The sequence below is a fragment of the Haliotis rubra genome, unplaced genomic scaffold (genome assembly GCF_003918875.1).
Source record: "Haliotis rubra isolate DU_JTF1 unplaced genomic scaffold, ASM391887v1 Scf105, whole genome shotgun sequence".
In the NCBI taxonomy this organism is placed as follows: Eukaryota; Metazoa; Mollusca; class Gastropoda; order Lepetellida; family Haliotidae; genus Haliotis; species Haliotis rubra.
Genome location: NW_025764948.1, coordinates 2246754 through 2262670, shown reverse-complemented (window position 1 = coordinate 2262670; position 15917 = coordinate 2246754).

Below are 15917 nucleotides of genomic sequence, written 5' to 3'. Positions count from 1 at the left end.
CATCAGAGTGGCAGTATATTTTCCAGGTTGCGTCACCATCAAGTGACGTCACTACCTTCGTTTGTAGATCGTGACGTCACGAGACCAATCGTCGTGACGTCATACGTGTATGACGTCCATTCTATGTTGTACACACGTTTGACACCTATCTGTCGTAGCTGCCACATGCGAAGAGTAGGCAATTTCTCAAGCCTTTTACCTTCCCTTGGGTTTGAAAACGCAAAATGTAGACACAGACAATGATCCAACATAACGACATTGATGCATGCTAGTAGCAAGTAAGCAGTGTATGGAAGTTAGATGGCAGCGTTTTGGCTTAATAGGAGGTGTGTGCAGTGCCTGTATTCTGACAGCCATCGTCGCTGCCGACACATTACAAGTAGGATGGCCACAAAACGATGTCCTACCCAACCCAGGTACCACACTACTGATGAGCGACGCGAACGTAAGATACTCGTAGGTTGGCAACCCGTCTACATTGGAATGATGTGGCGGCCAAGGAGAAACCGCTGATGCAGACAATGAGGCTACGTCACGACCTAGCTGCTGACATCATAGAGCGATTACGTCAACAATCAGCTGACGTCAGAGACAATCGGGCTGTAGGTACTGAACAGGACGGGCGCGCTTCTGGCTGTAGTGAACTTCCCGTTTCTAGAACAAACAGGGACAAGAGATCCACTCAGGTAAACCAGACCCTCTATTTCCTCTTGAAAACCCATACACAGACAAATCTGTACAAAGGCTAGGCCCAAAAGACTAACATTGGAGTGTATTCGGGAGGTGACAACTAGTCTCTTGATAGTGAATTGCGCTTTTGTTACGCCATGGTTTCTTGAACAAGTTCGGTTAGGTGTTGGAAACAAAGCCTTCCGACGTGTCTCCAATCTATTGTAACACATACAAATGCCCCCAAGCGCGGTGAGTGGTGAGACAACAGGGAGTTAATTGTGCTATCTTACTTATGACACAGCTAAATCGGGTGGATCTGAGTTTCTTTTAATTGGAGCTTACACTTAGGTTTATCTTAATACCTTGTCAAAACATTGAAAACAGGATACCTATAAAACGTTTCCGGTTTTGGTATCATTTATCACGAACAAGGCTACACACAGCAACTGCGAGGATCCCTCCCTACCTGACATGCCTCTCACTTGACAAAGAGCAGACAGTTTCTGAAGGCTTGGAAACACAAAAAGGCAGACACAGACGGTGGTCCAACATGACGGCATTGATGCATGGTGGTAGTAAGTAAGCAGTGTGTGGAAGTTAAATGCATGTGTCATAGTGATTGCAGAGTTTACATTGTGGGCTTGCTAGAGGTGTGTGCAGTACCTGTATTCTGACAGCCACCGCCGCTACATTACAAGTAGGGTGGCCACAAAACGATATCCTACCCTACCCAGGTACAACAATACTGATGAGCGACGCGAACGTAAACTACTCACAGGTGTGTAAATGGTCTAAATGGAATAATGTGGTCGCCAGATATCGCTGATGCAGACAATGTGGCTACGTCACGACCTAGCTGCTGACATCATAGAGCGATTACGTCAACAATCAGCTGACGTCAGAGACAATCAGGCTGTCGGTACTGAACAGGACGGGCGCGCTTCTTGCTGTAGTGAACTTCCCGTTTCTAGAACAAACAGGGACAAGAGATTCACTCAGGTAAACCAGACTCTCTATTTCCTCTTGAAAACCAATACACAGACAAATCGGAACAAAGGCTACACCAAACAGACAAACATGAACAGGTACACAGGAGCCGACCCTACTCTCACTGGATGCGGAATTGCGCTTGTCTCTGCCTTTGTTCCATTGTCAACGTCCGTTAACAAGTTGGGTAGCAGGTTGGAAGTGTGTTGTATCTTTGAGCATCGTGTTTGTGTATCAGATTAACTGTACTTCTCTTTGAAATCATTCATCATGTGTAATGCGTACTTATTACTACAGCAAATGTAAGAAAGATTTGGCTTTTCTGGTTGCAAATGTTTGTATTGGCATTTTGTGATTATTGCAGAAAGTAGTATATACAAGGGAACCGATATATCCTTTGATACCTCTTATTGAATGTACGTGGAAGGAGGGGAATTAACATTCTATGTTGTACACACGTTTGACACCTATCTGTCGTAGCTGCCACATGCGAAGAGTAGGCAATTTCTCAAGCCTTTTACCTTCCCTTGGGTTTGAAAACGCAAAATGTAGACACAGACAATGATCCAACATAACGACATTGATGCATGCTAGTAGCAAGTAAGCAGTGTATGGAAGTTTTGGCTTAATAGGAGGTGTGTGCAGTGCCTGTATTCTGACAGCCATCGTCGCTGCCGACACATTACAAGTAGGATGGCCACAAAACGATGTCCTACCCAACCCAGGTACCACACTACTGATGAGCGACGCGAACGTAAGATACTCGTAGGTTGGCAACCCGTCTACATTGGAATGATGTGGCGGCCAAGCAGAAACCGCTGATGCAGACAATGAGGCTACGTCACGACCTAGCTGCTGACATCATAGAGCGATTACGTCAACAATCAGCTGACGTCAGAGACAATCGGGCTGTAGGTACTGAACAGGACGGGCGCGCTTCTTGCTGTAGTGAACTTCCCGTTTCTAGAACAAACAGGGACAAGAGATCCACTCAGGTAAACCAGACCCTCTATTTCCTCTTGAAAACCCATACACAGACAAATCTGTACAAAGGCTAGGCCCAAAAGACTAACATTGGAGTGTATTCGGGAGGTGACAACTAGTCTCTTGATAGTGAATTGCGCTTTTGTTACGCCATGGTTTCTTGAGCAAGTTCGGTTAGGTGTTGGAAACAATGCCTTCCGACGTGTCTCCAATCTATTGTAACACATACAAATGCCCCCAAGCGTGGTGAGTGGTGAGACAACAGGGAGTTAATTGTGCTATCTTACTTATGACACAGCTAAATCGGGTGGATCTGAGTTTCTTTTAATTGGAGCTTACACTTAGGTTTATCTTAATACCTTGTCAAAACATTGAAAACAGGATACCTATAAAACGTTTCCGGTTTGGGTATCATTTATCACGAACAAGGCTACACACAGCAACTGCTAGGATCCCTCCCTACCTGACATGCCTCTCACTTGACAAAGAGCAGACAGTTTCTGAAGGCTTGGAAACACAAAAAGGCAGACACAGACGGTGGTCCAACATGACGGCATTGATGCATGGTGGTAGTAAGTAAGCAGTGTGTGGAAGTTAAATGCATGTGTCATAGTGATTGCAGAGTTTACATTGTTTTGGCTTGCTAGGAGGTGTGTGCAGTACCTGTATTCTGACAGCCACCGCCGCCGACACATTACAAGTAGGGTGGCCACAAAACGATATCCTACCCTACCCAGGTACAACAATACTGATGAGCGACGCGAACGTAAACTACTCACAGGTGTGTAAATGGTTTAAATGGAATAATGCGGTCGCCAGATATCGCTGATGCAGACAATGAGGCTACGTCACGACCTAGCTGCTGACATCATAGAGCGATTACGTCAACAATCAGCTGACGTCAGAGACAATCAGGCTGTCGGTACTGAACAGGACGGGCGCGCTTCTGGCTGTAGTGAACTTCCCGTTTCTAGAACAAACAGGGACAAGAGATCCACTCAGGTAAACCAGACCCTCTATTTCCTCTTGAAAACCCATACACAGACAAATCTGAACAAAGGCTAGGCCAAAAGACTAACATTGAACATTCACAGGAGGTGACCCCTAGTCTCTTGATGCGGAATTGCGCTTTTCTCTGCGCTTTGTTCCATTGTCAACGTCCGTTAACAAGTTCGGTTAGGTGTTGGAAGTGTGCCTTCCGACGTGTCTTTGAATCTATTGTTTGTGTATCAATTAACCCAAGCTCTTGAGAAATCATTCATCAGGTGTTAATTGTGCTATCTTACTTATGACACAGCTAAATGTAAGAAAGATCTGGCTTTCTTTTTGCAATTGTTTGTATTGGCATTTTCTTATTATTGCAAAAAGAAGAAATACAGGATACCGATATATCGTTTCCGGTTTTATTGAATCATTTATCACGAACAAGGCTACACATGTTGCAACTGCGAGGATCCCTCCCTACCTGACATGCCTCTCACTTGACAAAGAGCAATTTCTCAAGCCTTTTACCTTCCCTTGGCTTGAAACACAAAAAAATAGACACAGACAATGATCCAACATGACGACATTGATGCATGGTAGTAGCAAGTAAGCAGTGTGTGGAAGTTAAATGCATGTTTTGGCTTAATTGCAGGTTTGTGTGGGTTGCCTGTGTGCAGTACCTGTATTCGACGCCACCGCCGCTACATTACAAGTAGGGTGGCCACAAAACGATGTCCTACCCAAACCCAGGTACAACAATACTGATGAGCGACGCGAACGTAAACTACTCGTAGGTTGTAAATGGTCTAAATGGAAGAATGTGGTCGCCAGATATCGATGATGCAGACAATGTGGCTACGTCACGACCTAGCTGCTGACATCATAGAGCGATTACGTCAACAATCAGCTGACGTCAGAGACAATCGGGCTGTCGGTACTGAACAGGACGGGCGCGCCTCTTGCTGTAGTGAACTTCCCGTGTCTAGAACAAACAGGGACAAGAGATTCACTCAGGTAAACCAGACTCTCTATTTCCTCTTGAAAACCAATACACAGACAAATCGGAACAAAGGCTACACCAAACAGACAAACATGAACAGGTACACAGGAGCCGACCCCTACTCACTGGATGCGGAATTGCGCTTGTCTCTGCCTTTGTTCCATTGTCAACGTCCGTTAACAAGTTGGGTAGCAGGTTGGAAGTGTGTTGTATCTTTGAGCATCGTGTTTGTGTATCAGATTAACTGTACTTCTCTTTGAAATCATTCATCATGTGTAATGCGTACTTATTACTACAGCAAATGTAAGAAAGATTTGGCTTTTCTGGTTGCAAATGTTTGTATTGGCATTTTGTGATTATTGCAGAAAGTAGTATATACAAGGGAACCGATATATCCTTTGATACCTCTTATTGAATGTACGTGGAAGGAGGGGAATTAACATTCTATGTTGTACACACGTTTGACACCTATCTGTCGTAGCTGCCACATGCGAAGAGTAGGCAATTTCTCAAGCCTTTTACCTTCCCTTGGGTTTGAAAACGCAAAATGTAGACACAGACAATGATCCAACATAACGACATTGATGCATGCTAGTAGCAAGTAAGCAGTGTATGGAAGTTAGATGGCAGCGTTTTGGCTTAATAGGAGGTGTGTGTGCAGTGCCTGTATTCTGACAGCCATCGTCGCTGCCGACACATTACAAGTAGGATGGCCACAAAACGATGTCCTACCCAACCCAGGTACCACACTACTGATGAGCGACGCGAACGTAAGATACTCGTAGGTTGGCAACCCGTCTACATTGGAATGATGTGGCGGCCAAGCAGAAACCGCTGATGCAGACAATGAGGCTACGTCACGACCTAGCTGCTGACATCATAGAGCGATTACGTCAACAATCAGCTGACGTCAGAGACAATCGGGCTGTAGGTACTGAACAGGACGGGCGCGCTTCTGGCTGTAGTGAACTTCCCGTTTCTAGAACAAACAGGGACAAGAGATCCACTCAGGTAAACCAGACCCTCTATTTCCTCTTGAAAACCCATACACAGACAAATCTGTACAAAGGCTAGGCCCAAAAGACTAACATTGGAGTGTATTCGGGAGGTGACAACTAGTCTCTTGATAGTGAATTGCGCTTTTGTTACGCCATGGTTTCTTGAACAAGTTCGGTTAGGTGTTGGAAACAAAGCCTTCCGACGTGTCTCCAATCTATTGTAACACATACAAATGCCCCCAAGCGCGGTGAGTGGTGAGACAACAGGGAGTTAATTGTGCTATCTTACTTATGACACAGCTAAATCGGGTGGATCTGAGTTTCTTTTAATTGGAGCTTACACTTAGGTTTATCTTAATACCTTGTCAAAACATTGAAAACAGGATACCTATAAAACGTTTCCGGTTTTGGTATCATTTATCACGAACAAGGCTACACACAGCAACTGCGAGGATCCCTCCCTACCTGACATGCCTCTCACTTGACAAAGAGCAGACAGTTTCTGAAGGCTTGGAAACACAAAAAGGCAGACACAGACGGTGGTCCAACATGACGGCATTGATGCATGGTGGTAGTAAGTAAGCAGTGTGTGGAAGTTAAATGCATGTGTCATAGTGATTGCAGAGTTTACATTGTGGGCTTGCTAGGAGGTGTGTGCAGTACCTGTATTCTGACAGCCACCGCCGCTACATTACAAGTAGGGTGGCCACAAAACGATATCCTACCCTACCCAGGTACAACAATACTGATGAGCGACGCGAACGTAAACTACTCACAGGTGTGTAAATGGTCTAAATGGAATAATGTGGTCGCCAGATATCGCTGATGCAGACAATGTGGCTACGTCACGACCTAGCTGCTGACATCATAGAGCGATTACGTCAACAATCAGCTGACGTCAGAGACAATCAGGCTGTCGGTACTGAACAGGACGGGCGCGCTTCTTGCTGTAGTGAACTTCCCGTTTCTAGAACAAACAGGGACAAGAGATTCACTCAGGTAAACCAGACTCTCTATTTCCTCTTGAAAACCAATACACAGACAAATCGGAACAAAGGCTACACCAAACAGACAAACATGAACAGGTACACAGGAGCCGACCCCTACTCACTGGATGCGGAATTGCGCTTGTCTCTGCCTTTGTTCCATTGTCAACGTCCGTTAACAAGTTGGGTAGCAGGTTGGAAGTGTGTTGTATCTTTGAGCATCGTGTTTGTGTATCAGATTAACTGTACTTCTCTTTGAAATCATTCATCATGTGTAATGCGTACTTATTACTACAGCAAATGTAAGAAAGATTTGGCTTTTCTGGTTGCAAATGTTTGTATTGGCATTTTGTGATTATTGCAGAAAGTAGTATATACAAGGGAACCGATATATCCTTTGATACCTCTTATTGAATGTACGTGGGGAATTACCATTCTATGTTGTACATACGTTTGACACCTATCTGTCGTAGCTGCCACATGCGAAGAGTAGGCAATTTCTCAAGCCTTTTCCCTTGGGTTTGAAAACGCAAAATGTAGACACAGACAATGATCCAACATAACGACATTGATGCATGCTAGTAGCAAGTAAGCAGTGTATGGAACTTAGATTGCAGCGTTTTGGCTTTATAGGAGCTGTGTGCAGTGCCTGTATTCTTACAGCAATCGTCGCTGCCGACACATTACAAGTAGGATGGCCACAAAACGATGTCCTACCCAACCCAGGTACCACACTACTGATGAGCGACGCGAACGTAAGATACTCGTAGGTTGGCAACACGTCTACATTGGAATGATGTGGCGGCCAAGCAGAAACCGCTGATGCAGACAATGAGGCTACGTCACGACCTAGCTGCTGACATCATAGAGCGATTACGTCAACAATCAGCTGACGTCAGAGACAATCGGGCTGTAGGTACTGAACAGGACGGGCGCGCTTCTGGCTGTAGTGAACTTCCCGTTTCTAGAACAAACAGGGACAAGAGATCCACTCAGGTAAACCAGACCCTCTATTTCCTCTTGAAAACCCATACACAGACAAATCTGTACAAAGGCTAGGCACCAAAAGACTAACATTGGAGTGTATTCGGGAGGTGACAACTAGTCTCTTGATAGTGAATTGCTCTTTTGTTACGCAATGGTTTCTTGAGCAAGTTCGGTTAGGTGTTGGAAACAATGCCTTCCGACGTGTCTCCAATCTATTGTAATACATACAAATGCCCCCAAGCGTGGTGAGTGGTGAGACAACAGGGAGTTAATTGTGCTATCTTACTTATGACACAGCTAAATCGGGTGGATCTGAGTTTCTTTTAATTGGAGCTTACACTTAGGTTTATCTTAATACCTTGTCAAAACATTGAAAACAGGATACCTATAAAACGTTTCCGGTTTGGGTATCATTTATCACGAACAAGGCTACACACAGCAACTGCGAGGATCCCTCCCTACCTGACATGCCTCTCACTTGACAAAGAGCAGACAGTTTCTGAAGGCTTGGAAACACAAAAAGGCAGACACAGACGGTGGTCCAACATGACGGCATTGATGCATGGTGGTAGTAAGTAAGCAGTGTGTGAAAATTAAATGCATGTGTCACAGTGATTGCAGAGTTTACATTGTGGGCTTGATAGGAGGAGTGTGCAGTACCTGTATTCTGACAGCCATCACCGATACATTACAAGTAGGGTGGCCACTAAACGAAGTGTGTTGTATCTTTGAGCATCGTGTTTGCGTATCAGATTAACTGTACTTGACGTAATGACGAGCTACCAAAAGAAATGTTAGAAAGATGAGCTTTTTCTGGTTGCATTTTCTGGTTAGATTGCAGTGTTTTGGCTTAATAGGAGGTGTGTGCAGTGCCAATATTCTTAAAGTCATCGTCGCTGGCGACACATTACAAGTAGGATGTCCTACCCTACTGTAGCATCAAACTTCGAATCAAAACCTTATTCTAAATCACCCGTATCACATCCAACATAATCCCGACCATCAAAAGATTCCAACCAGCAATCAACCGCGACTAATGCTATTACATACCTCTACATACTCATCAAAGGGTTTATACCCAGGACCGCCACATTTGTAATTTCTGGAAGCGAAAAGTAGTGTGGCGTTCCTGGGCATATTGAATGGTTCTCTGATATACAACTGTGGCGGGGTTTAGTTTCTATTCGCCTACATCTCAATTCGCCTACAAAAACAATGTAGGCGAATTGGGATTTAGAGAATGCACCCTAATCTTATAATGAACCTGACTCACTGAGTTTTGATCGACCGTTGTTGTTGCACGCAGACAGATTGATCATGGAGCAGCTGTCCGCCCCAAATCAAGGATGTACAGAAACCTGGAGAGTCGCTTGGACAGACTTAGAGAGCAACTTGCTTCTGGGAGAATATCACCCCTTCAATTCCTCGACGCAGCTGAGGAAATCAACCTTATCAAGTTGAAGTGAGAATGGACAATGTCACGATTGTGATCGGAAAATAACAAATAACAGAAATAAATTCTTAAAAAAAAATTCTTTTTGTCCTTCAACTAGAAGATGATGTGATGATATGATGTGATAAATAAATTATCATTTCACTGTGATCAGAAAATGACTAGTAACAGAAATAAATAAATTCTTTTTGTCCTTCAACTACTTCAAAAGAAGTAGAAGAGTCCACTTTTTGATCATAGGGGTGCCACTAGTTCACCATTGCGTAATCAACAGTCAACAGACCATGACATGTTGTTTTAAGAATGTAGGCGAATTGGGATGTAGGCGAAATGAGAACATACCCTGTGGCGGTCCCGGTACCGTTCACAGGCGATTAGTTAGATTACCGTACACATTCAAGTCAAGTTTTTACTATACCAATTGGGCGGTCCCGGGCTGACACCCATCAAAGATCCCCATCAGTCATAATCCCTTTGTTTATACTGCAGGCTTTCATGTTAACGCTTCCATCTATCTCAAGCTATGTGTTGTTATTGTTAACTGGCTTGCTTGTGCTATTTTAGTCCTAATCCCCATTGTACTCTTCACACGTGTATGTATGTCTCTATCCTCATTCTGTTCATCACTTGCTTGGTAACAGCATTAGAACCTACACCAAAACGCCGCTCTCACTGTAATGAAGGTGTTCATCCATATAATGTTATCCATCCTTTCCACATATTGACAGCCCCTGTTGCAGGATTGATGATTACCTCCAGGGTGAGTGTGACTCTCATTTGTAAGGTATGACTGACTGAGTTTAGTTTTACGCCGCTTTTAGCAATATTCCAGCAATATCACGGCGGGGGACACCAGAAATGGGCTTAACACATTGTGCCCATGTGGGGAATCGAACCCGGGTCTTCGGCGTGACGAGCCAACGCTTTAACCACTAGGCTACCCCACCGCCCCTGTAAGGTATGAAATCTTAATGGTAGACAATCTGACATTTTCTATAAAAATAAAGAAAAAAAGGAACTCATTCACACTCACATTCATACTGTGGTCGGGATAAACAGCTTGCTTTTACTATATGTGTGCGTTTCACTTATACTTAAGACTACGTGGAAAGTGGATGATATAATGCCAACTTTGTGTAAAATTTATTGAGTTTATTTCTGCTTGAGAATGGAATACCTCTGTTCACACACTTTCTTAAAGCCATCAATGCGTGTTTTTACCCTCTGACACCGACATTTATACACAAAGAATTTCGCCATTAATAGTGAGAGGTCAGAAACAGTATCTGTGACAGTATTTGAGGTGCTTACCTGCCCTTGTCAAAGATGGACGCACGGCTTTGATCTCCCACTCTGCTTATGCATTTAGTGATGCACCGTCACGTATAATAAACCAATAACGTGCCAGCGATGTGTCAGATGTGTAAAACACAATCCTAGAGTCATCGTGATATCACTGGAACAGTACAGATTGGGGTTTTCAGGCAACCCCCGGGTACCCGTCAAGTCAAATTGAATTCAACAGCAGTAGTGTGTACTCACGATTCGTCCCCAGCTCGGACGTTATCTCCGAGTATTTGTGTGCTTAATCCTATTATCCATCCATGTGTTACTTTCCCAACTTGTGATTAATATGCTGAAAACTCTGAACAATATAGATTCTGGGGCATTTTTCCCATCGAAAACGATGTTCAAAGGTAATATTGTCCCTGACGTCACGGCTTTGGAATGTGGCCGTGCCCCACTTTCTGCACATGTTCCTCGTGCAGCAACCGATGTCTCCAATACGGCTTACCTGTATCCAGTGGTGTGATAACTCGGAAACGTTTGTGCTCAGGTGACATTAAGCTAAATCCAGGCCCAGTAACATTGGAGAAAGAACAAGAAACTATCCTGAAGGATATACGTGATGTCAAAACAGACCTAACCAGTCTGACTACTGCCCTTGGAACCGACGTGCAAACGCTAAAGTGTGACCAGATGGAAACGACGCTAAGTGAGTGAGTGAGTTTAGTTTTACGCCGCACTCAGTTGCTATATGGCGGCGGTCTGTAAATAATCGAGTCTGGAACAGACAATCCAGTGATCAACAGCATCAGCATCGATCTGCGCAATTGGGAACCCATGACATGTGTCAACCAAGCCAGCGAGCCTGACCACACAAGACCGCCTCCGTGGTGTAGTGGTTAGAGCGTCCGCCCGTTAGAGCGGAAGGTCGCGGGTTCGATCCCCGACCGGGTCATACCAAAAGACGTTAAAATATGGTACTTGTTGGTCCCCTGCCTGGCGCTCGGCATTATTGGGTACAACAAGGACTGGTCGGCTCGGAGTCAGTATACTGTGTCTGAGTGGGGTATTCATGCTTCACTGCGGCATGGTATCTCAGTGAGCTAGCACTATAAAACCAGCTTAAGTCTGGGCTAGTACAAGCAGCCGCACATACACATACACACCCATGCACGTCGTCATATAAGCGAAATATTCTCAAGCACGACGTTAAACCCAATTTCACCTCACCTCACCTGACCACACAATCCCGTTAGTCGCCTCTGACGACAAGCATGGGCTACTGAAGGCTCATTCTAACCCGGAACTTCACGGGTCGAAACGACGATAAGCGGCATACAGAAGGAAGTTAAGTTAAACAGAGAGTAGCAGCATCATGTACAATGAGAAAGTTGACTTTATGCAGACAAAGATTTCAAATTTCGATGATGAAATTGACCGTTTCGAAGCCTTTAGCCGACGTGACAACGTGATCCTATTTGGTGTACCCGAACGCAGTGATGAGGATCATGTGATGTGCAAACAGAAGGTGGTCACCGCGATGAGTGAATTTGTCAAGATAAGTGGCAACCATCGGAGCTTAGTCGTGCTCATCGACTCAGGGTTAAACGTCCAGGTTCCGATCGACCACGCTCACTGATCGCTAAGTTCATGGACACGGACGACAAAACTGACCCCCCCTGAACCTCTTCCTGGATCCGCCTCTGATGGCAACATCACTAAGTCTGTCAATGAGGGCGTACATTTGCGCTTTCTATCATGGAATGTAACGGACTCATAGGTAAATATCAAGACTTTACTAACTATATACGATCATTAGACATTGTGTGCCTGAAAGAAACCATCCTTAGTACAATACCACAGCATTGGTTTACAGACTTGTTTTGCACCTGCTGTTAAACTGGCAAAATATGGTGGCTTATGAGGTGGTGTATGTGTATGTAAAAAGAAAAAGAATCACGACGGGTGTGTGATAACTTTATTTGTATAAAGCTTTGCAAACATGAAATAATTCATAAAGGCAAACATGGTGTACCACTATAGCCTGAATTTTAATGCGACTGTTTGCTGACGACGTGATATTAGTCTCGGACTCAGTGGTAGGTTTACAGAACCATTTGGACATTTTGGAGAACTACTCGAAAGAAGTACTTGATAAGTCAAATATTGTTGTATTCAGAAGGGGTGGACAACTCGCTAATGGCGAAAAATGGTCTTATAATGGCATTTCCGAATACAAATATCTTGGAGTACTTTTTAATCATACATTGAATATGGGTACAACTGCCTTATCAGCAAAAGCAAGAAAAGCTCTAGTGTATTTGCTTTCATTACTCTATCCATTAGCGCCAATAACACCAAAGATGTTTTTCAAACCTTTCAATGTACAGATGCTTTTGTATGGGGCAGAGCTATGGGGTTTTCAGACCGATTGATAAAATACATCTATTGGCATGTACGAATTTCCTTAATGTTAACATTTAATTTACAACAGCAAACTAAATGGTATATGGAGAATGCGGAAGATACCCACTATATATAAACTCTCATCTTCGTTGCATGAAATGATGGTTCAAATACTCAGAAAATCCCAGAAAATCTTATAACATGCTGCTTAATTTAGATAATCTTGGCTATGTAGCATGGGCATCACATGTTAGATATCTGTTATTTTCGTATGGATTTGGACGTGTGGATTTTCCAGGGTGTTGGTAACGAGTGGCTGTTTGTGAACGAATTTCGTCAAAGAGACGTTGATATGTTTCGTCAGAACTGGATGAATACCCTTAGTTCTAGATTTGATGTATATAGATCCTTTAAAACAATGTCGAACCTGAGAGATACCGATCAAACATTACAATCAAGAAGTACAGTTATTAGATTTAGACTTGGTTTGACAGATATAATGATCAATACTGGCCGTAAACAGTCACTGGCCAAACATAAGATTCTGCCCTGTCTGTATGGCGGATATCGAAGCCGAATATCATGTTATTTAAATGTGATGCTTGTGCCGATTTACGAAATAGACTACTGCACGAGGTCTCATTACATACGAATTATACGAAACGAGTGTCCTTCCCATGGTATCTGACCGAGCGAAAGCCACAGGAAGGACACTCGTTTCGTATAATTCGTACGCAATGAGACCGAGTGTAGTATTTTATTTATTACCCACGTCTTACATGCATTAAATTGACAAAATAGCGTATTTTTGTTGTATTTTTATGGTTTCAAACCAAAACCGGTTTCACAAAGACGTTGCGGAAGAGTTTTGTACTTTATTACCGGGGAAAATATCGGGGTTCATATTCTTCATACGATGCCCTAGGGCAAAATATCACTTCGTCATGGTGACGTCATGAACAATGCTATGATGTCACGTCTCTTCTGTGACGTTGCGTTCTACATGCAGCGACGGCGGGTAGCCAGTCTATGTTTGAACGCAGATTTGGGTTTATTTTCAACTTGACGACTTCGGTAATAAACAGAATATTATATTCGTGTCCATATCATACTATGTTTACGACACTCGTGCATAAATATCGGTACTTTCGCTCAGGAAATACCAACATTTAGGCACTCGTGTCGTAAACATAGTATGACATGGGCACTCATATAATATCCTCTATGTAGTACACACTGTAATGACGTCACTACCTTGGTAACCGACGTCACGATGCAGGTCAGTTGTCATCGCCTCGTACAGACTCCTACAGCCAACTACTCCGTGGTACCCCGTTTCTTGGTTTGCAGTTGCTTCACTCGGTAACGTCACTGGTGGAAAAATTGCGTTTATGTTTTTTCGACAGATAAGCCTAGATATAATGTCTCAGTTCGACTCACAATTAAACAGCGACACGGCAACGTTCGCAATGTTTTCATTCCCACAATACATAAGTTGTAGAATGAATGAATTCACGAGTATGTTATGAATGAAAAAATAGTTATGTCAGAACGTGACCTAATTGAGAGGTCATCGGTTATCCAATCAAATCGTTAGAATCTCAGGCCAAGTCGTTAGGACACAGGTCAACGCGATACGACACTCGTGTTACGTACGAGATTAGTATGCAACTACCCATACGTTGACCACGTGGGTAATAAAGGAGTATATTCAACAGAAATATTTTGGTCACCCAACAAAGGAAACATCAGAAGACGAATCTGTCCATGTAAAATTAGCCCTGTTTTTAACCAGGGAGACTATATAGCGTTGTAGATTATCCCTGTTTTAACACATTCGTTGTGGTTAAGGAAGAGTCTGATTTCTCCTGTTAACTAATTTCACAATGTTATGATGCTTTCCACTATTTGCACTGTCTACACTTTGCCTGTCATTACATGTATAACACTATGTATAGGGACCTGAGGCCTCATGTACAATAAACCATCTTGATCTTGAGTCAGACCCAAATATAACAAGTTCAGCAGAGAGCTTCAGATTGAATGTATGGTCACAATTATGTGTCAACCATCCATGGAAGTTATTCCAAAATATATCCACTAATGGACACTGCCAAAACAAGTGAATGAAAGTTTTTTCACACGAAGAACAGAAAGTGCAGAGATTATTGCCTCTTTGTTATATTTCATAGAGGAAGGGGTTGGTGGAAAGAATTCTATGCAACTATCTGTACTGGAACCACCTGAATTTTGTTTCTTCTGTGGCCTGAAGGGTTTTTTCATAGATTTTGGCCCATTCAACATCCAAAACAATCTGGTTTTGCCATTTATGCTGAGACTGGACTGGAACTTGTTGTGTCAATATAACATAGTAATATATTCTGGATCCTCTTGTCGCAGACAGAAGCTTGCGACACACAGGTGCCATGCTAAGGGGGACTGATGTAGATTCTTTTTCAATACATAGATTGTTTTATAACAATTCAATGCACTCAACATACCATAGTATTTCAGATAGGTTGTAGAAATAAAGAATGTTTCTATAAAGTCTTTGTAAGACATGAACAAACCATCAGAATGAACAATATCACAGAAACACCTGATCAAACCGTTTTTTGTGAAGAAAGGACTTTATATTTATCGTGATATTTGAGTTAAGGAATATAGGTTCAGAAAGGAAATCCTGAGAGGATTCTACAGAAATATTGTTTGCTTCCAAACTCATTGAAGTATTGGAGACACTTTTTCCAAAATACATTTCCAACTTTCTGTGACAATGTTTTAATGAAATCAGTACCCAAATTCGAAAAATCTTCTGTTTTTCACCAGCTTGTTTCAAACATGCTCCTCCTGCATGAATGAGAGTCTTCTAATCCACAGAAGTTTGATCACTTTGACATAGGCAGGTATGTTTATCATTCCTAACCCCCCTTCTTTAATGGGTTTACACACAAGGACCCTCTTTATTCTATCTGGTTTGTTATTCCACAAAACTGAAAACTGAAAAGAATATCAAGAAAAATTCAGATGGGTTGGGCAAAGTAAGCAAGAGATAATTCAGTTTGGAGATGAGCAGAGATTTAATAATGGCAATTTTCCCAAGAGGGGTGATGAGTCTTTTTATCCATTTTGAGATGATCTCTTTGAACGTCTTTAATCTGCAAGAGTGAGTG